The 22088-nt window shown below is 37.3% G+C and overlaps 1 non-coding gene across 1 annotated transcript; it reads right to left on the bottom strand.

Annotated features, from left to right (window-relative positions):
• Positions 1–19434: 19434 nt before the first annotated feature.
• TRNAC-ACA lies at positions 19435–19506 on the bottom strand. Its single transcript has one exon. It is a non-coding gene; the product is annotated as a tRNA-Cys (tRNA).
• Positions 19507–22088: the final 2582 nt, after the last annotated feature.

The following is a 22088-nucleotide window of genomic DNA, read 5'->3' as shown; positions in this document are numbered from 1 at the left end:
CTGGAGTGTGAAGTCAAGTGGTTAGGAAGCACTGCTGTGCTAATGGATGTGATGGAATTCCAGTAGAGCTATTTAAAACCCTAAAGGATGATGCTATCAAAGTGTTGCATTCAATATGTCAGCAAATCTGGAAGACCCAGCAGTGGCCACAGGACTGGAAAAGGTCAATCCTCATCCCAATTCTCAAGGATAGTACTAAAGAATGCGCGAACCATCAGACAATTGCACTCATCTCCCATGCCAGTAAGATCATGCTTAAAATCTTGTATGCTAGGCTTCTGCATTATGTGAACCAAGAACTTCCAAGTGTTCAAGTTGGGTTTATAAAAGGCAGAGGAACCAAAGATCAAACTGCCAACATTTGCGGGATCACAGAGAAAGCAAGGAAATTTCAGAAAAACATCTACCACTGTTTCATCGACAATGCTAAAACCTTTGACTATGTGGATCATAACAAACTGTGGAAAGCTCTTGAAGAGGAAGGGAATACCAGACCATCTTACCTGTCTCCTGAGAAAACTCTATGTGGGTCAAGAAGCAACAGTTAGAATGCTGTATGGAACAACTAATTGGTTAAAGATTGAGAAAGGAGTATGACAGGGCTGTCTGCTGTCCCCCTGTTTGTTTAACCTGTATGCTGAGCACATCATGAGAAATGCCAGGCTAGATGAGTTACAAGCTGAAATCAAGACAGCTGGGAGAAACATCAATAACCCCAGGTATGCAGATAATACCACTCTAAGGGCAGAAAGTGAAGAGGAGCTAAAGAGCTTCTTGATAAGGGTGAGAGGAGAATGAAAGAACCGGCTTAAAACTAAATATTAAAAAACATAAGATCATGGCATCCAGCCCCATACTTCATGGCAAATAGAAGGGGTGGGAGTGGTGACAAATTTCCTCTTCTTGGGGTCTAAAATCACTGCAGACTGACTGCAGTCATGATATCAGAAGAAGATTGCTTCGTGGTAGGAAAGTGATGACAAACCTAGACAGTGTTGAAAAGCAGAGACATTATTTTGTTCAGAAAGATCCATATAATCAAGGATGTGGCCTTCCCAGTGATCATGTATGGTTGTGAGAGCTGGACTGTAAAGAAGGCAGAGCGCCAAAGAATTGATGCCTTTGAAATGTAGTGCTGGAGATGACTCCAGAGGGTCCTTTGGACAGCAATGAGATCAAATCAGTCAATATTAAGGGAAATCAACCCTGAATATTCATTGGAAGGACTGATGCTGAAATCGAAGCTCAAGTAGTTTGGTCATCTGATGTAAACAGCTGATTCATTGGAAAAGTCTCTGATGCTGGGAAAGATTGCGGGCAGAAGGAGAAGAGGACGTCAGATGATGAGATGGCTAGATGGCATCACTGATGCAATGGACATGAACTTGGGTAAACTTCAGGATATGGTGTAGGACAGGGAAGCCTGGCGTGCTTCAGTCCATGGGGTCGCAAAATGTCGGACACGACTGGGTGTCTGAACAACAACCGCAATGCTAGGTTTAGGACTGTAGAGTATAGGGTGATATTATAGAACTGTGCTGTGACATTAATAAGTATTTAGAATTATGCAATTAATAAGAAATGGAAGAAAAGCATTCTCATTTTCCTTTAATCTTACTTAAAGGAAAAGTAACCTCCATGTTGGTTGATACATATATATTTTTTCTCTAAAAATGTATTACATCTCAGTTAAAGAACAATTAGAACAGCATGTTAGTCTGACCAGAGTTTAAAATACACTCCTTGTGTTTAGCATATTTCTAGTTCAATGCATGCATGAATGTCCTTTGAAAGGATTACAGAGAAACCCAGGTCTTTAAATGAGGTTCCTGTCGTAAAGAAGCATATCCTCTAACCTCCAACAGTTCTTTAAATATTTTCTTTAGGTCACTGTATAAAACATAAAGTTATGGAAATCTGAATGATTGCAACTCACATGTCCTAGTAATTTCAGACTGATGGCAGGTTTTTGCCCCTCCTAGAATTATGTTAGGCAGCAGTTGAAAAATGGAAAATACAGAAGGATGTAAGTATAAATGTACTGTTTATAACAAATGTTACACATGGTTTCCAAATGGATTTTTCATAGAGCATGAAATTATATGAAAACTGCTTCCAAATTGTTTGAAATTATTATTTGAGCTCAGATGCCAGCTCAACAGATTATACTCTGAAAAAACAATTATTTGTATGTTAATTCCTTCCTTTTTTGTAACTAACAATTCTGATTCAAGATTTCAACAAACAGGACTTTAGAAGAAAATAGTCTCTAAAGTGTAAACTATAAAATAGTATCTATAAAAAAGCAAATCAATCTTTTAAAGTAATTCTCCTTCTAGCATACTGTTGCTAATCTAAAAGAGCCCAAATTTCTGTGTTTATCATCTCCCAATTCTGCAGTTAATCACAGCAATTGTTGTCACTTATAAGAATTAGAAGCAAACAAAAATATCTATGATTTTTTATGAACTTATTTGTGAAATCATCAATGACAGTTATTTACTGATTTGAGACTCCTTAGAACCGAAAGCAAGCTAGGGAAAGTAGACTTCTTGAGCAATGAAAAATATTAATTCTAATTATAGCATTATGAATAATTTTTCATGAGAATTGGTAAATTTTATTAGTGATACAATCTTTTTCTCCCAGTTATACTGGTGAAAGATTGTTTACCATTATATTATATTTTCCTTATCTGTGTGTGTGCATTTATTAGTGCTTGGCAGAGTCCAACTCTTTGCGACTCCATGGTCTGTACCCTGCTCTTCTGTCCATGGGATTTACTAGGCAAGAATATTGGACTGGGTAGCCATTCCCTTCTCCAGGGGATTTTCCCGACCTAGGGATCAAACCCGGGTCTCCTGAACTGCAGGTGAATTCTTTTCCACCTGACCCACCTAGGAACCCTATGTGCGTGTAGGGTGGGACTAAAGGTGACAACAGTAGGTGGATTTAATGGCTCAGGCCAGCTCTTCAGTCACGGCTACCTAAAGGAATCTTCATACTGTGTTGATACATGTCTCCATTGACTTCTCTTTTGGAAGGTAGACAGGTAAAAAGAAGAGAGGTAAGCAGCAAGTCCCAAATTTGGCCTTTTCAATTTAAAATTAAGGTAATTTAGTAAAGGAAGTTTGTGTACCTATTCAAGGGAAGTGTGTGTCTAGAGGGAGGTTTACTCTTGTAGGACTGTGGATTTTCCTGCTTTGAATATTTTAATATTCAAATAACATTTCAGCCAATATCACAAATGGGACATACAATATATACTTATCAGAAACCTCTAAGTATATTACTTTACTATTTTATAAATGAATCATAGTTTATAGGTTTCAGATGTGTTAAAGTCACTTAGATTATTTCATTTTTCTTAAAGTTAATATGTTTTCTGCATTCTGTTTACATGTTATCCTCTTCCTCACCTACATTGTAATCCATAGCTTATCCTTATGTATATTCTTGTTTATGCATTCTAGCCAAGAAATATTCTAGAAGAAAATAATATAAGCATGTTAGGCAAATCTCTATTCTTTCCTTGTATAGAACAGGTGGAGAGGAGGGATGAGACAAAGGAGTCTGTTAGGAGTGTATCACTCGGCGTTTAAATGTCTTTCTTTCATCTTTCTAGCATTGTAATATTATCTTACATTATAATTCATTTTACTTGAAAACTCATGGCTTTTGTTTCAGAATGGCATTACATTTTAAGCACCACTACAAGCATTTTTATCTTTGGCTTAGCATTTGAAAAAGGCTGAGAAAGCATTATTGGTGTTTGCCCATTTCTAACTCACCGGGTTAAGAACTGCGCCATCAGAAAGAAAAGGGAAAATGTTAAAATGATCTTTTCTCCTCTGATTTTCCAGGGGCTCGAGGCTTGCAGCATTTTAAACAATACTGATACCTTGCATGTACAGCCTCAGAGTCTACCTCTTCCTGGTCTGCAGGGACCAGGTTCGATAGCCTGCATAAGCATCCGGTCCCCTGTGAGACAGCTCACAGGATCCCTTCTTGAGTCTCCATAATAGCCAATGAGAGTTGTGATGAGAGGTGCAAGGCTTGGGGAACTGGGAAAATAGTCAGGATTCTTCTGATGCTTTTTTCACTCTGGTTTCGTAGTTTTCTCGTCTTAACAAGAGAGCAGGGATAATATTTGGATTCAAGTTAAGGAAACGATGAGACCTCACAGAGTTCCCTGGTCACCTCCCCTCTCACCCCGGTGGGTTTGAACAGGGCTGTAATCACCATGGCGTTTCACTGGTTTCATAATGCTGATCAAACAGAGTTTTAATTTTGTTTGAGAAATGAAAGCTCTACCTTGGGCCAATACAAATGCAGCAATTAAAATAGACTCTGCTTAAACAAACGATTTTTAAAAATGTTCTGCTTGTACGTAGGATCCTCTGGGGGTCTTACTTTAGTCTCTGGTTGACAGTAAGATCAGTTTCACTGATGAGCTCAGCTTTATCTTTTTCTTTCATATATTCTCCATTAAAATATTTTCCAAGTTAACTGATTGCTTTATGATGCCTTTTTTTAGCAGGTTGTCTACTTTTTGAAAGTAGAATATATAAGGCAAATTAAGTGAATGTGTGTGTGTATATATATATATATATATATATATAGACAACATAACATTGACATGAGTTTGAATTATATTTCTAATAATGGAAATTGATTATGCTGACCTATCCACATATTTTCCAGTATTTGGTGCATCCACCTGTTTTCTACAATAATGTGGTCTACACGGTGTGATTTTAAAAGAAATCCTCTAGGGCTAAAGGCCCCAGACAGGTTTATCCAACCTGGTGCTAGCAGTTGTACCAACAGAGGAGTATTCTTTTTGTTCTTAGGTGTCTTAAAAATTCCTGCTTAAAATAATGTATCTCTAGGTGGCAATACCTTATAAGCTACCGTAAATAATATTTTTAAAATATTGGATGATAGTCTTCTATGGAAGGGTCCTTGTAGTCCCTAAAAGTTAGATTTCAAGAAAGAAGTCAGCTGTTTGTTATGGGAGAAAGAATTGAAGAGAAGAAATGAAAACCACCAAAGGCATAATAATGCCTGTGAATGTTTCTGTCCTGTATATGTTGTCTCCTAATCCTCTTGTAGTAAAATAAAAACTTTCATTTGAGAATGCTCTGTGTGAATCAGAATGTATGTGTGTGTGTGTGAGTGTGTGTGTGTGTAGTAAATCTGTTTCGATAAGTGCCACCCATCGTCCTTTACCCTTGGCAACTGCGAATCTATTCCATGTTTGTCATTTTGGAATGTTATATTAAAAAGAATCATACTGTATGCAAACTTTTGGGGGTTGGCTCTTTTTACTAAGCATAATTCGCTGGAGAATGTTATGTTAATAGAATCATATAGTATGCAAACTTTGGAGGATTGGCTTTTTTTCACTCAAGCATAATTCTCTGGAGACTTGTCCCAGTCATTTGTGTGTCCATAGTTTGTTTTTACTGCTGTTCTGTGGTATGGAGGTACCATGATTTGTTCACCTATTAAAAGTCATCTGAGTTGTTTCCAGTTTTTGGCTAATACAAATAAAACTGCTATAAGCATTCATGTACCGGTTTGTGTGTTAAAGTAAGTCTTCATTTAGCTAAGATATGACAGAGGGCAATTACTGGTCATATGGTAATTGCCTATTTAATTTTTAAGAAACTACAAAACCGTTTTCTATAGTGGCTGTTTGTATTCCCATGAGCAACATACGAAGGATGCAGTTTCTCCACATTTTTGCCAGCATTTGATGTTGCCACAGTATTTTATTTTAGCTATTCTGATAGCTATATATTGATAGTTGATTGTAGTTTTAATCACATTTCCTAATTTCTAAATCATGTAACTTTTTTTTTTCCCCACATTCTTGTTTCCCATCAAATATCAACCTTGCTGTCCTTAGTTACTCAGTCATGTCTGACTGTTGTAGCCTGCCAGGCTCCTCTGTCCATGAAGTTCTCCAGGTAAGAATACTGGTGTAGCTAGCCATTACTTTCTCCAGGGGATCTTTCCAGCCCAGGGATCGAACCCAGGTCTCTGGCATTGCAGGAAGATTCTTTGCTGCTTGAGCCACCGAGGAGCCTTAGGGAAATATTGTGTGTGTGTGTGTATCACATTTTCTAACTAGGCTGTTCATGTTTTGGTATTTGTGTATAATACCTTTGATGCTTGTGTGCTAATTTGCTTTATATACTGCTAAATTCTAGTTGCTAATATTTTGTTAAGATGTTTATGTTTATAATCAGAGGGATACTGGACTCTTATTTTCTTTGATTATACTATCTTTATCTGCCTTTGGTATGAAGGTTAATACCAGCTTCATAGTATCAATTGAGAATTTCTTCTTCTATTTTCTGGAAGAAAAGCATCTTCTGATGTTCTTGCAGTGAATCAAAACACTTATGTGTGACTCCGAATGTTCATCCTTGAGTGAATCAGGGTGTGTGTGTGTGTGTGTGTGTGTGTGTGTGTGTGTGTTTATATGTGTTATATATAGTAAGCCTGTTTCTGAACATGACCTTATAGGGTTTTTCAATAAGGTGCTAGTAGCTTGAGCTATTTTAAAAGTATCTTGAGAATGAATAGGAAAATTACTGAATGTCAATTCTTACTACATGACTAAGAAAGGAAGGTGAATATTTTATTACTGATTTTCAGGGATAAAGAAAAATTCCACAGTAAGTTTTATGTTATGCCTCTTATTAATCAGGACACTCCACAGAAATAACTAGATTGCTTTGAAATTGTCTCCCCAGACAGAAATAGCCCAGGATAAGGCAATAATCCATAAGGGATAATGTTGCCTCTTTCTGCCTATAATTGGCGTTGGAATTTTGACTGCAACTGTCTAGTAGGGTCCAGTTAAGCCAGATGATTGTATGTAACCCCCGGATAGGTTTTTATAGTTTAGAACTTCATGGAGAAGACAATGAAATGATAGTTGATGGAAAGTGGAGCAACACTTTGAAATGTGAACAATAAACACTGTGATTCTCAATATAATTCCTTAAAAGTTATTATAAGAAAAAGTGAATATACCTGTACATATGTCCTTATACTAATATCTAATTTTTTCCAGCAAAGAAATTGATGAGAACCTTGAGGCTGCTGTGGAAATTTCTCTGTTCTAGGTTGGATTTACCTTCCCTGCATTATTCATATTCTGCTCATTCTTATATAATATCCCATCATGTAGTGTTCCTTCTTGTTTTATTTGTTTTTCTTTTTTTTTTGGTTTGACTGTATTTGAATTTTTTGTTATTATTTTTGGACCTATTCATATATTCAGAGATGCTTGTTATTATAATTTGATATGCACTGTCTTTATCTCATATGATATGCTAAAGATGTTTTGTATTCTTCCAACAAAGAATATTCTGAACAAATTCTCCTAGAGAGTATTCCACAGAATACTATCCTCATAAAATATTCCACATCTATTACAAGAAAAAATGTTATTGAAAACCAAATAATAAACTTGGCACTGAGCTGGGAATTGTTGATACAAGGTAAAAAGGGGAATTTCTTGTCTGAATAAAATTTAAATTTTTAGGTTATTCTTAGATTAAAATTCCTGGACAGCTTTCTGGTGATAATACTCAAGTGTTTTATTTTAAAAATCTATTTTTTCCCCTTACATCCACAAAGAGTCCAGGGAACCTCATGTGAGATTGTGAGATTTAAATTTGTAATACTAATTACGATAAAGTGAGAAAAACCATTGAAGATATATTCTTGCCAAACTTGGTCAGTTTCTAAGGGTTTTACCTCAGTGGGCTCAAAAGAAAAAAAACAAGGAGGTAGCTTAGAGTACTCTAAAAAAGGGCTAGTTTGCAAGCAGACATGCACTACTTGTATGAAAATGGTTACTATGAGAATTTTCTTCAAAATTCACTGTTTGGCTCAAGATAGGTGACTTTTCAACATAATCTATCATAAACAATGTTGTTCAGTTGCTCAGTCATGTCTGACTCTTCGTGAACCAATGGACTGCAGCAGAGAAGGTTTCCCTGTCCTTCACCATCTCCCAGAGCTTGCTCAGATTCATGTCCATTGAGTCAGTGATGCCATCCAACCCTCTTGTCCTCTGTCATCACCTTCTCCTCCTGCCTTCAGTCTTTCCCAGCATCAGGGTCTTTTCTAAGGAGTCAGCTCTTCACATCAGGTGGTCAAAGTACTGGAGCTTCAGCTTCAGCATCAGTCCTTCTATTGAATATTCAGGGTTAATTTCCTTTAGGATTGACTGGTTTGATCTCCTTGCAGTCCAAGGGAATTTTAAGAGTCTTCTCCAAGACCACAGTTCAGAAGCATTAATTTTTTGGCACTCAGCTTTCTTTATGGTCTGACTGTCACATCCATACCTGACTACTGAAAAACCATAGCCTTGACTAATGGACATTTGTTGCCAAAGTAATGTCTCTGCTTTTTAATATGTTGTCCAGGTTGGTCATAGCTTTTCTTCCAAGGAGCAAGCATCTTTTAATTTCATGGCTGCAGTCATCATCTGCAGTGATTTTGGAGCCCAAGAAAATAAAGTCTATCACTGTTTCCATTGTTTCCCCATCTATTTGCCATGAAGTGATGGGACTGGATGCCATGATCTTAGTTTTTTGAATGTTGAGTTTTAAGCCAGCTTTTTCACTCTCCTCTTTCACCTTCTTCAAGAGGAACTGTTCCTCTTCACTTTCTGCCATAAGGATGGTGTCATCTACATATCTGAGGTTATTGATATTTTTCCCTGCAATCTAGATTCCAGCTTGCACTTCATCCAGCCTGGCCTATCACATGATGTACTCGGCATATAAGTTAAATAAGCAGGGTGACAGTATAGAGCCTTGATGTACCCTTTCCCAATTTTGTACCAGTTCATTTTTCCATGTCCAGTTCTAACTGTTATTTCTTGACCTGCATATAGGTTTCATAGGAGGCAACAGATAATGTTGAGGCAATTATAAAACTGATTCTTTAAGAAGTTGAGTCTCCAAGCCTAGCAATTTCTAATAGCTAAATACTTTCCCCCTCTTTCCTTCTTTTTAAAGTTAATTTATTTATTTTAATTTGAGGATAATTACTTCACAATATTGTGATGATTTTTTGCCATACAATGACATAAATCAGCCATGGGTGCTCATGTGTCCCCCTATCCATGCTGAACCTCCCTTCCACCTCCCTCCCCACCCCATCCCTCTGGGTTGGCCCAGAGCACCATCTTTGAGTGTCCTGCTTCATGCATCAAACTTGCACTGGTCACCTATTTTACATATGGTAACATACATGTTTCAGTGCTCTTCTCTCAAATCATCCTACCCTTGCCTTCTCTCACAGAGTCCAAAAGTCTGTTCTTTACATCTGTATCTCTTTTGCTATCTTGCATATAGGACCGTTGTTACCATCTTTCTAAATTCCACATATATGCATTAATATACAGTGTTTGTATTTCTATTTCTGTCTTAACTTCACTCTGTATAATAGGTTCCTGTCTCATCCACCTCATTAGAACTGGCTCAAATGCATTACTTTTTCTAGATGAGTACTACTCCGTTGTGTATACATACCACAACTTCCTTATCCATTCTTCTGCTGATGGACATCTGGGCTACTTCCATGCCCTAGCTATTGTAAACAGTGCTGTAATGAACATTGGAGTACATGTGTCTCTTTCAATTCTGATTTCCTTGGTGTGTAGGCCCAGCAGTGGGATTGCTGGGTCACATGGTAGTTCTATTCTCAGTATTTTAAGGAATCTCCACACTGTTCTCCATAGTGGCTCTATCAGTTTGCATTCTCACCGATGATGTATGAGGTTCCCTTTTCTCCACACCCTCTCCAGCGTTTATTGTTTGTAGATTTTTTGATGATAGCCATTCTGACCAGCGCGAGATGATACCTCATTGTGGTTGTGATGTGCATTTCTCTGATAATGAATGATGTTGAGCAGGTTTTCATGTGTTTATTAACCATCTGTATGTCTTCTTTGGAGAAATGTCTGTCTAATTCTTTTGCCAATTTTTGATCGGGTTGTTCATTTTTCTGGTAGCAAGCTGCATGAGCTGCTTGTACATTTTGGAGATTAATTCTTTATCAGCTGTTTCGTTTGCTATTATTTTCTCCCATTTTGAAGGCTGCCTTTTCATCTTGCTCATAGTTTCCTTTGTTGTGCAAAAGCGTTTACAATTAATTAGGTCCCATTTGTTTATTTTTCTTTTTATTTCCATTTCTCTGGAAGGTGGGTCATGAAGGATCTTGTGATTTATGTTAGAGAGTGTTCTGCCTATGTTTTCCTCTAAGAGTTTTATAGTTTCTGGTCTTACATTTAGATCTTTAATCCATTTTGAGTTTATTTTTGCGTATGGTGTTGGAAAGTGTTCTAGTTTCGTTCTGTTACACATGGTTGACCAGTTTTCCCAGCACTAGTTGTTAAAGAGACTGTCTTTTCTCCATTGTATGTTTTTGCCTTCTTTGTCAAAGATAAGGTGTCCATAAGTGTGTGGATTTATCTCTGGGCTTTCTATTTTGTTCTATTGATCTATATTTCTATCTTTGTGCCAGTACCATACTTTCTTGATGACTGTAAGCTTTGTAGTATAGTCTGAAGTTAGGAAGGTTGATTCTTCCAGTTCCATTCTTTCTCAAGATTGCTTTGGCTATTCCAAGTTTTTTGTGTGTGTTTCCGTACAAATTGTGAAATTATTTTTTCTAGTTCAGTGAAAAATACTGTTGGTAGCTTGATAGGAATTGCATTGGATTTATAGATTGCTTTGGGTAGTATACTTATTTTCAATATATTGATTCCTCCAATCCACACACATGGTTTATTTCTCCATCTATTTGTGTCATCTTTGATTTCTTTCATCAGTCTTTTATAGTTTTCTATATATAAGTCTTTTGTTTGTTTAGATAAATTTATTCCTAAGTATTTTATTCTTTTCATAGCAGTGGTGAGTGGGATTGTTTCCTTGATTTCTCCTTCTGTTTTTTGATTGTTATTATATAGGAATGCAAGGAATTTCTGTGTATTAATTTTATATCCTGAAACTGCTATATTCATTGATTAATTCTAGTAATTTTCTGGTGGTATCTTTAGTATTTTCTATGTAGAGAGTCATGTCATCTGCAAACAGTGAGATTTTTACTTCTTTTCCAATCTGGATTCCTTTTATTTCTGTTTCTTCTCTGATTGCTGTGGCTGCTGCTGCTGCTGCATCACTTTAGTCACGTCTGACTCTGTGTGACCCTATAGACTGCAGCCCACCAGGCTCCCCTGTCCCTGGGATTCTCCAGGCAAGAACACTGGAGTGGGTTGCCATTTCCTTCTCCAATGCATGAAAGTGAAAAGTGAAAGTGAAGTCTCTCAGTTGTGTCTGACTCTTAGCGACCCCATGGACTGCAGCCTACCAGGCACTTCCATCCATGGGATTTTCCAAGCAAGAGGACTGGAGTGGGTTGCCATTGCCTTCTCCAATTGCTGTGGCTAGGACTTCTAAAACTATGTTGAATAGTAGTGGTGAGAGTGTGTGCCCTTTTCTTGTTCCTGATTTTAGAGGAAATGCTTTTAATTTTTTTGCTATTGAGGATAAGGTTTGCTGTGGGCTTGTTGTATATGGCTTTTACTATGTTGAGGTATGTTCCTTCTATGCCTGCTTTCTGGAGAGCTTTTATCATAAGTGGGTGTTGAATTTTGTCAAAGATTTTCTCTGCATCTCTCGAGATAATCATATGGCTTTTATCTTTCAATTTGTTAATATGGTATATAACATTAGTCGTTCAGATTTTCTATTTCTTCCTGGTTCAGTTTTTGAAAGTTATGTTTTTATAAGAATTTGTCCATTTCTTCTAAGTTGTCCATTTTATTGGCATATAGTTGCTCATAGTAGCCTCTTAAGTCCTTTTGTATTTCTGTGTTGTCTGTTGTGATTTCTCCGTTTTCTTTTCTAGTTTCATTGATTTGATTCTTCTCCCGTTTTTTCTTGATGAGTCTGGCTAACAGTTTGTCTATTTTGTTTATCTTTTCAAAGAACCAACTTTTAGTTTTGTTGATCTTTGCTATAGTTCCTTTGATCTTTGCTATAGTCTCCTTTAAATACTGTTTTAAAAAGATTGTAAGCAAGAGGTAGAACAAAGCAGATTAGGTAAATTGATATATTTATTTTCAATCAGTTTCACTTCCTAAAATTACTTTAAATAAGTTTGCAACTTTCCACAAAGACAAGATATAGCAGTATCTGAGGAGTAATGGAAGGAGTTTCCTACTAAGTGATTGGTGAGCTGAAATCTAAAGGGTGAGGAAACATTTTCTTGGCTAAAGAATGGTATGTGAGGAGGAAGCCCTACCAAGATCTTGTGGGAATTGGAGCAGTCATGACCAACTCTTTGCGATGCCATGGACTGTAGCCTGATAGGCTCCTCTGTTCATGGAATTTTTCAGGCAAGAATACTGAAGTGAGCTGTCATTTCCTGCTCCAGGGGATCTTCCTGACCCAGGGATCTAACTCATGTCTCTTGGATCTCGTACATTGTCAGATGGATTCTTACCACTGTGTCACCTGGGAAGCCCTGGAGCATTGTGTTTAATGACCTGAGTTTAAGTGGTGTGGCTGTCAGCAGAGACTGGGGTGGGGTCCTGGTGTGGGATGGGATTGAGAAGTGAGTATGACCAAGACCATACAACCTTTAAGGGCACGTTAAAATTGTATTCTAATTCTAAGAAAAATGGAAAGGTTTTCTTAACTTTTAAAAGATGGTGGGGGTGGTATTCGTTTACATTTTAAAAAGATACATCTAGCATCAGTAGGGAGACTTCCTCAGGAGAAAACAAGAAGGCAGGGAGGACAGTTAAAATGTGAATTGCTCTAGTAAGAGTAAGATATTTGTGCCTTGTACTTTGGTGGTTACATCTTGAAATGGAAAGGAATGGGTAGCTCTTTTAGGGCTCTAGAGTAGTTAAAACTGACAGGAAAACTGATGGTGCTATTCATAAAACAGAGACACCAGGAGAGGATCAGGTGTTGATAGAGCTGTAATCATAATTGAGATTGTTTAAAAAGAGCAGAGAGAGAAAAGAGAAAGCATCCTGTGAACAAGTTTTAGGAAATTCTAGCCTGCAGTGTCTAGGCAGTGAGGGATAAGCCTGCAAGAGACTCTAATGTAGCAGGCAGAGTTGGAGGAGGCCCCTTGGGGAATTAAGTTTCTCAGAAGCTCAGGAGAGACGTGTGCTCAGCTGTGTGCTTCTGGAAGGGTCTTTGGTGCCATAACATGAAACTATGTACTTAGCAAGAGGCCTTTTATTAGAGAAGAGAAAATATAGACTAAAGTGGAATGAGGGCTGAATGCTAAGTGAAGAAACTGGATACTGAAACAGACATTTACAGAACTCCTTTGAGATGCTGATCATTAAAAATAAGGCAAAAATTATTATTGTGTCATCAGGAAAAAAAAAAAAGGCAAAAATTAGGGTGGTATTTAGGGACAGGGATTCAGGCATGCCCTTTATCATGAACCTATTTCTTGTTATCTGATGTAGTAAATTTTGTAAACCATTAAGGTACTTATCTTGTAGACTTTTTTTCTTTTGAATATTACCACTAACGTCCAGTCTAATTTCCAAAGAGGAAAAAAATTATCTTCTAAGATTTCTGTGTCAGTCTGGGCATTTGCTGATGAGCCCAGTAGTGCATGACTTTAATTAACATTATCACTTTTCTCAAGTGATTCAATTACAAAGTGTATTAATACCATTTATATCATGTATTTTAATTTAATTCTATACCATTAACTGGGAAATGTACCAATTTGCCAATAACTTATTTGTCCTGTAAAAAGACCAAGATACTGATAGTGTTTCTTCCCTATAGCTCAGATGGTAAAGAATCTGGCTGCAATGCAGGAGACCTGGGTTAGATCCCTGGGTCAAGAAGATCCCCTGGAATGGCAATCCACTCCAGTATTCTTGCCTAGAGAATCCCCAAGGACAGAGGAGCCTGACAGGCTACAGTTAGTGGGGTCGCAAAGAGTCGGACATGACTGAGAGACTAACCCACCCACTCACCTACAAAATAACTTGGTTCGTTGTAACTTGGAGTTACAGAGTAATTGAGAATCTACATTAGAAAGGTTTAAATGGTTCCCTAAGAATCTTTTCTATATTATGACCCGAGAGTTAGTGAATAACCTTAATAGAATTATTTGTATTGTTACATGACTTCTGTGTTGTAGTACTATAATAATTCTTTTGTTTTTCTCTATTTTCAGAGAAAGTATATTTATATTTTTATTAAAATATTATTTCACTTGGAATAAAAATATTTCAAAATTAAAGGAAGGGGAGCATGAAATGTTTTGGCTGAAAATGTATAAGCATTGAAGTTAGCACTTCAATAATTAATATATTTTTAAATATGGTCTCAGAGTTTATTATAATTGTTATTTGGTTCTTCAAGGATTATAAAAAGAGGCACATAATTAAGAGGGAAAAAGTTAATTGCTATTTTTTTCCCACTGTGAAAATTTCCCTAATAGGAAGTTACAAGATGTTTTAATCAGGCTGAATTTATTAGCAGAAATTTAAGTTTAGGAGAGATATAAGAGGAAGTGAAACTCTATTGATGGCATTTTATTTTGGGGAGAAGTGATCAAAATATGAAGGAAATAAATGATACAAAGATTTTTGTGTAAATTTGTCATCAAACAAATTCTTTTGAACTTAAAATTTAATACACTTTTTTTTTTTAATAAAAATGTCTTTTTTTTCCAAGCACTGTGCTTTATAACTTTTAACTTAGCAATCTATTCAGTGACTAGAAATCATAACCCATTCCCAATACTTTTCCTAGTCTGATTAATTGCCTTTTATAAAAATGTGGCTGTCACCTTTACTGAATTAGTTATAAAATTTGCTTAGATGTCAAACATTATTCAACATGTATGGCATATTCCAAGTGGTATGCAATGTTATTAAGTCACATATGTATATTTGAAAAGTTTAGTTTCTGAAAAGTAAAATAGACTTTGAAGTAGTACCTTGATTCAATTAAGGTTTCATGTGCTCTTATAAGTATATTTGCAAGTTACAAGGGGGAGGTGGGTCAGAGAAGACAGGTCACAGAAAGTGTTAGCCAGATGATAGGAAAAGTAATCAATAAGGTTTCAAAGAAAAGATAACCCTTGAAGTGAGTTTTGACAGATGACCACGAGTTCCATAAAAATAAGACTAAGGAGAAGAGGGTATGTATGGGTACCACCACCACCAAGAATTGTGTAAATGAAGACAGAAGGCTGCGTCAGTCCAGTAATTGCCAGCTGTGTGATGGAGCTGGAGAGTGTGGTTGGAGCACAGAGGCCCAGTTGTGTGATGGAGCTGGAGAGTGTGGTTGAAGCACAGAGGCCCAGTTGTGTGATGGAGCTGGAGAGTGTGGTTGGAGCACAGAGGCCCAGTTGTGTGATGGAGCTGGAGAGTGTGGTTGAAGCACAGAGGCCCAGTTGTGTGATGGAGCTGGAGAGTGTGGTTGGAGCACAGAGGCCCAGTTGTGTGATGGAGCTGGAGAGTGTGGTTGAGCACAGAGGCCCAGCTGTGTGATGGAGCTGAAAGTGTGATTGGAGTACATGTGTCACAGTGCACAGGTGCCCTAGCATGCAGAGAGGGTGGAAGATCTTTCTCAGATGAGTTTATTCTGTATCCTACAGAATGGCAAGCTTTTGAGGAGTTATAATCTGGGACTGAAGTGACTTAGCAGCAGCAATCTGGGAAATGTCATGATAAAATTTAGACTTTAGAGATAAACTCTTAGGCAGATAAGTAGTGGAAGATGTGAAAGCCAAAGATCAATCAGGAGTCCACTGTAGCACTGCATCAGGCTTCCCAGGTTGCTCAGCTGTAAGCAATCAGTCTGCGGTGCAGGAGATGTGGGTTTGACCCCTGGGTGGGAAAGATCCCCTGGGGAGGAAATGGCAATCCACTCCAGTAATTTTGCCCAGAAAAATCCCATGAACAGAGGAACCTGGCAGCCTATAGTCTATGGGGTCACAAAAGAATCAGACACAGCTGAATGACTAAACAATAACAAATACTACTGCATAGGGGAGTTAATGTGATTTGAAGGAAAAAAGTGGCTGTGAGTAAGCACAGATAGGACAGATCAGAGACTGATAAGGAAATATAGCCTTCAGGATGTACTAATTGATTAGATACACGGGGAGAAAGAGACCTTTAGGTTTTTGAAAGTGTAGCTTTCTCCAAAGGGAATATATGGAAAGAAGCAGGTTCATTGTAAAAATATGGAGATGGGTTGTACCTAACAGATTCTTTATTTTGTGTGCGCTTGAGTTTAGGCTAGATGTCAAGTAGTCAGCTGCACATTTAAGTCTGGCATTCAATGGTCTAGTCCAGATGGAGATATAGTTAAGAGGATATAGTGAGTGTTTATGATGTCAAACATCATTCAAAGTGTATTAATTCATTTATTCCTCATGCAAATCATACAATACAGACAGTATTATTATCATCTTCATTTTACACGTGAGGGAACACAGGTACTCACTGTGGCTCAGCCCTCAGCCAGTAAGGAGGCAGCAGCAGGATTCAAACCCAGGCAGCCTGGGTCCAGAGCCCAGACCCTTAGCCACCATGCCGCGCTGCTTTCCCAGCATCTGAATCCCTGTTTCATGGAAGGAAGCTTCCTGGGAATTAAAAATGTAGTGGCACTGTCCAGTATTCTCTCATTTCAACCCAGGTCATTCAAAATGATCTTCTTTTTCATGGTAATCATTTATCTTAATGTGATATTTAACCTTAAATTTCTCTTTTTAAATTCTGTATTCCTATTTTAAAAAATCAGTCTCATAGACACACTGATTAACCTGTAGCATATTTGATTCATTCCATTTTCTTCTCTCCCACATTCAATGAATCCTGAGCCCAATCAATCCTTTCTCATCTGGCTGCTAACCATGCATTCTGTAACAGCTACCTAAATTCATAACCTCATTATTTCTTTACTGGATTATTCTGATAGCCTCTAAATTGTCTTTTTACCTTCAGTATTTCCTTGCTACAAATTTATCACATACACTATAGCCTATAGTAGAACTCAAAAGCCTTTAGTTCCATGAAGTTATTTATGATGTTATGCATAGATCGTAAAGGCCTTAAAGACAAGGACTATTTTTTATTTCCTTATCCCCAATGCCCATCACAATTATTCAGACATAGTAAATTCTTGATAAGATTTTATTGAATAGGTGGGTACATGGATGTGATCTCTTTCTGTTTTTTGCACTGGTAATATTTTCTAGTGTTATATATTACATATAAAAAATTCCATGAGAAAAGATTATGTCACTTATCTTTAAATTAACTAAAAATTATGTAGCATAATGTGCTTCCTATAACAGAGTTCAATATGTAATTGCTGACTGGATGGACTATTAAATCAATTGAACAACTATAGATAATAATAGAATACTAGTAAGAAGAAAATGCAAATTCTCATCAACTAGTAAATAATGTGTGTCTAAAATTTAATAAAAATTATATATGGGTACTATAGAAAAAGATCTATAAAATATATTTGTTTGATTTTTTATACAATTCTGAAGAGTTACTATTTCTCTCCTATCTTATAGTCAAATTCACATTTCTAAATTAATTATATCTCAAAACATGCCTTCAGCAAGCAGACCATATCTGTTTAAAAGTAGAAAAATAAAGGTAATATAAAATCATAAATTTTTTTTTTGGCCACATCGTGCAGCTTGCAGGAGGTTAGTTCCCTGACCAGGGATCAAAACAAGGCCCGTGGCAGTTAAAGTACTGAGCGCTAACACTGGGTCACAAGGGGATCCTCTGAATTTAATTTTTATATGCTTCTAATCCAGTGCTCCAGTCAGAACTGATATTCAACAGTAACTTTTTTTGACAAGGCATGTTGAAATAAAAATTTGATTTGTTGGGAAAATATTTTAGATATAATTTGTCTGAATTATATCAATATTTAAAGTTGTTGTAGCTAAGATGTGGAAATATCTGTTAAGAAAGAATACAATCTAGTATATAGGTAACTGGCTGAGTGCTACTTCTTGAATTAATGTCAACAGAAAGGCCAGAGTGCTATTTCCCTTGGTATTACTTGAGTTTACATTTTAGGTAGTGGCATATGTGAGAAAATGGAAGATATTAATTGAATATGACATGCAGACAATGGGCCTATGAGGATGTTGAGGAAGAAAGATTCTCTGCCACCCTCTTAGAGTCTCAGGCTGACATAAAACTGATTAATAGGAAAAAAGCATGCACAGCTTAAAAAAAATGTACACAAAACATGGGAACCTTCACAGGAGACTGGAGACGCAGAACAGTGGCCGTGGCAAAGCCTTTCTGACTTTCAGGTAAAGACTATCCTGTATTCTTATTTTAAATTAGATTACCTGCTGTAAGTTCTTTTAAGGAGAAAGAAAAGAAAGATAAAGTATACAAACGATCCATCCAATGACCACATTCAGCATTTCAAGAAATATTAAAGGATTTGGGTGAAAAGCTAGATGTAATGATGAAATCTAATAAGAATTAATATTTATTAATATTTTAAAATATCTGCTTTTGAGGAGCCATAATTCAGAGTAGCACATGTAAAAGAAAATTAAGGTAAACTGCTTCCCTCATAACTCAGTTGGTAAAGAATCCGCCTGCAATGCAGGAGACCCGGATTCGTTTCCTGGGTCGGGAAGATCCCCTGGAGAAGAGAATGGCAACTCACTCCAGTATTTTTGCCTGGAGAATCTCATGGGCAGAGGAGCCTGGTGGGCTACAGTGTCGCAAGAGTGTCGCAAGAGTCGGACACGATTTAGCGACTAAACCACCACCACCGTGGTTTTTTTACAGGCTCAATGGGTCGACCTTTTGTTGTTGTTGGTATAGTTGGTTTACATTGTTGTGTTAGTTCACACAATCTGTACCGCAGATTGAATCAGTTATACGTTTTGTTGTTGTTCTTTAGTCATGGGGCTTCCCTGGTCGCTCCCAGCTGATAAGGAATCTGCCTGCAATGCAAGAGATCCGGATTCGATCTCTGGGTCAGGAAAATCCCCTGGAGAAGGGATAAGCTACCTCTCCAGTATTCTTGGGCTTCCCTGGTGGCTCAGATGGTAAAGAGTCCGCCTGCAATGCCGGAGAACTGGATTCGATCCCTGGGTCGGGGAGATCCCCTGGAGGAGGGCATGGCAACCCACTCCAGTATTCTTGCCTAGAGAATCTCCATAGACATAGGAGCTTGGCAGGGGTCCTTAAGAGTCGGGCAAGACTGAGTTTAGTCATGAAGTCATGTTCAACTCTTCTGTGACCCCATGGACTGTAGCCTACCAGGCTCCTCCATCCATGGGATTTTTCCAAGCAAGACTACTGGAGTGGGTTGCCATTTCCTTCTCCAGGAGATCTTCCCTACCCAGGGATTGAACCCGGGTCTCCTGCATTGTAGGCAGACACTTTACCATCTGAGCCACCAGGGAAGTCTTTTATATGACTTCTAAAAATGTTCTTGCCATATTGAACTGCTTCATAGAGGTATGAAGTTCCAGTCCAACTAATAATAATGCTATTGTACTTTGCACACACAAAACAATCACAACATTGAAAAAAACGAAAGCACTGAGAGAATTATGCCCACTTGTAGTCACTAAAATTATAGTAAATTAAAGTGTTATGATAATTACATTAAAGAAAATGTTAACAGGATGGTTTTGGTGACTGAAAATCATGCTTTGATGAAAGACTGATGAGATTAGGGGTAAGTGGCCTGTAGATTAAAAAACTCAAAGACAGAAAATATTATGATTTTTAAAATTTGAAATAGGGATTAGCCTTGATCTTTCTGACTCCACATGGCAAGGTGAATTAGAGCTGCAACCATGGACTTTTTATCTAGATAAGCAAAAAAGTGTTTTTTGAAAATGTGTTTTCATGTATCTAACAAACTGTATTGTACAAAGATTGGCATGAGTTCCTGGTATAAGTGCCAAACTAAGTAAAACGTGAACGCTGTGTTCAAGGGGTTCATAGTCAAGAAAAGAGCTAGTCTTGTGTTTGTCAAAATATGGTATGAGCTGATTCTGGAAGTAACAAAGTGACTATTAAGAAAATGTTGAAATATATAAATATGTGTAGGTAGAACTCTAAGATGGCCCTCAGACTTTCCAGTTGCTAATTTTAAGATACTAGTTTAACTCTACATCAGTTATTTAATCAAGCACTGATTTAGGAGCTGTTGTGAAGGTGTTTTGCAGAAGTAATTGAGGTCCTATCAGTTGACTTTATGAAAGGAAATAAGGAAATCTATCTTGGTTCCACCTGACCTAATCAGGTGAGCTCTTAAAAGGGATTGGGCTGTCCCAGGAGAGAGAGATTCAAAGCAGTAGGAGGATTTGACATATCATCACTGACACGAAGTTTGACAAGGTAAAGTGTCAAGGAATGCAGGTGGCATCTAGGAAATAAAAGCAGCTCCTCCTGACATGAGGCAAGGAAATTAGGGACCCAGTCCTCCAGCTGCAAAGAACTGAATTTTACCAGCAAAAAGAATGAATTTAGGAGCAAATTTTCCCCAAAGGCCTCCAACTGGGGATTCAGACTAGCTGAACTCTTGTGATTTCTTGAGATGAGAACCCAATTTTGCCATGTCGGACTTCTGCACTACAGAGCAGTGAGTGAGGCTGTGGAGAAAAGGGAACCCTTGTGTCCTGCTCGTGGGGATGTAAACTGATACACCACTATGGAAAACAATATGAAGAATCCTCAAAAAATTGAATTTAGAACTACCATGTTGTCCAGGAATCCACTTCTGGGTATATTTCTGAAGGAAGTGAAATCTCTGTCTCAAAGAGATATCTGTACCCCCATGTTTCAATATTATTTATAATAGCCAAGACATGTCCATTTATGAATATTATGGAATATTATTCAGCCTTATAAAAGAAGGAAATCCTCCAATTCAACAAGATGGATGAACCTTGAGTCATTGTGCTAAGTGAAAGAAGCCAGAGAGTGTTGTATGATCTCACTTATATGTGGAAACTAGTAAAACTAAACTTGTAGAAATAGAGTAGATTGATGGTTGCCAGGGGCAGGGACTGTGGGTGGGTGGAAAAATGGGTGAAAGTGGTCAAAGGGTATCAGTTATAAGGAAGTTCCAAGGATGTAAAGGGCAGTATGATAACCATAGTTAACAATACTGTGTTTTATATTTGGAAGTTGCTGAAAGAGTAGATCTTAAAAGTTCTCAACATAGGCGCAAACACACAGATTGTAACAATGTAAGGTGATGGATGTGTTAACTAATGTGATAATCCCCTAACAGTGTGTATATATATGAAATCAGCATGTTATATACCTTAAACTTACCCAGTATTATATGTCAAGTATATCTCAAGAAAGCTAGGAAAAATACCCTGCAAAAACTTAAGAAAACCTTAATAGAGTTTGTTGATTAGCAAATTATCAGGTATCTCCAGTCATCAGTTGAGGAGCTGCCAGGTCAGGCTTCAAGGGTAAAGATATGCTTCTTTCCTTTATCTACAGTTGTCAAGTAGAAGTCAGATTCACATATCAGAAGAAATGTATTCAATTTGTTACAAAAGAACAGTGGGTCTATCAGAAAGGCACATAAAAAACTGTAAACAACTCATAATGCCTAGAAGCACTTAAATACCAGACCCACCTAAGGCAGCCACAAGAAAGAATAATACATATATTAATGAAATAACTAGCTGGTAACTTTTCAGATTAAACTTCTCTCTGACTATAAAGAGAGTAATTCTGAAACAGACACTGTCTTATGGCACTTTCATAGGACAAAATGAGAAAAGAATGTATCTATAAAACGGTAAATCCATAGAAAATTTGCCCTTGAATGTGATTTCTATCTTTTCTTCATACATTTATAAAACATGGCACAATTGCCTAGAAATGAATATGTTATAAAATTCTTCCTATTTCAGAGATATAATTTACCTTCATATGTGACTTTGTCCATTCATTAAAATATTTTTTGTTTAAATTTAAAGCTTCTAAAAATACTGATGCTGGCTCTTTCAAA

Source organism: Cervus canadensis, chromosome 27, assembly GCF_019320065.1.
Source record: "Cervus canadensis isolate Bull #8, Minnesota chromosome 27, ASM1932006v1, whole genome shotgun sequence".
In the NCBI taxonomy this organism is placed as follows: Eukaryota; Metazoa; Chordata; class Mammalia; order Artiodactyla; family Cervidae; genus Cervus; species Cervus canadensis.
The sequence above is the reverse complement of the archived record's forward strand: the minus strand, read 5'-3'. Positions and strand labels throughout refer to the sequence as shown.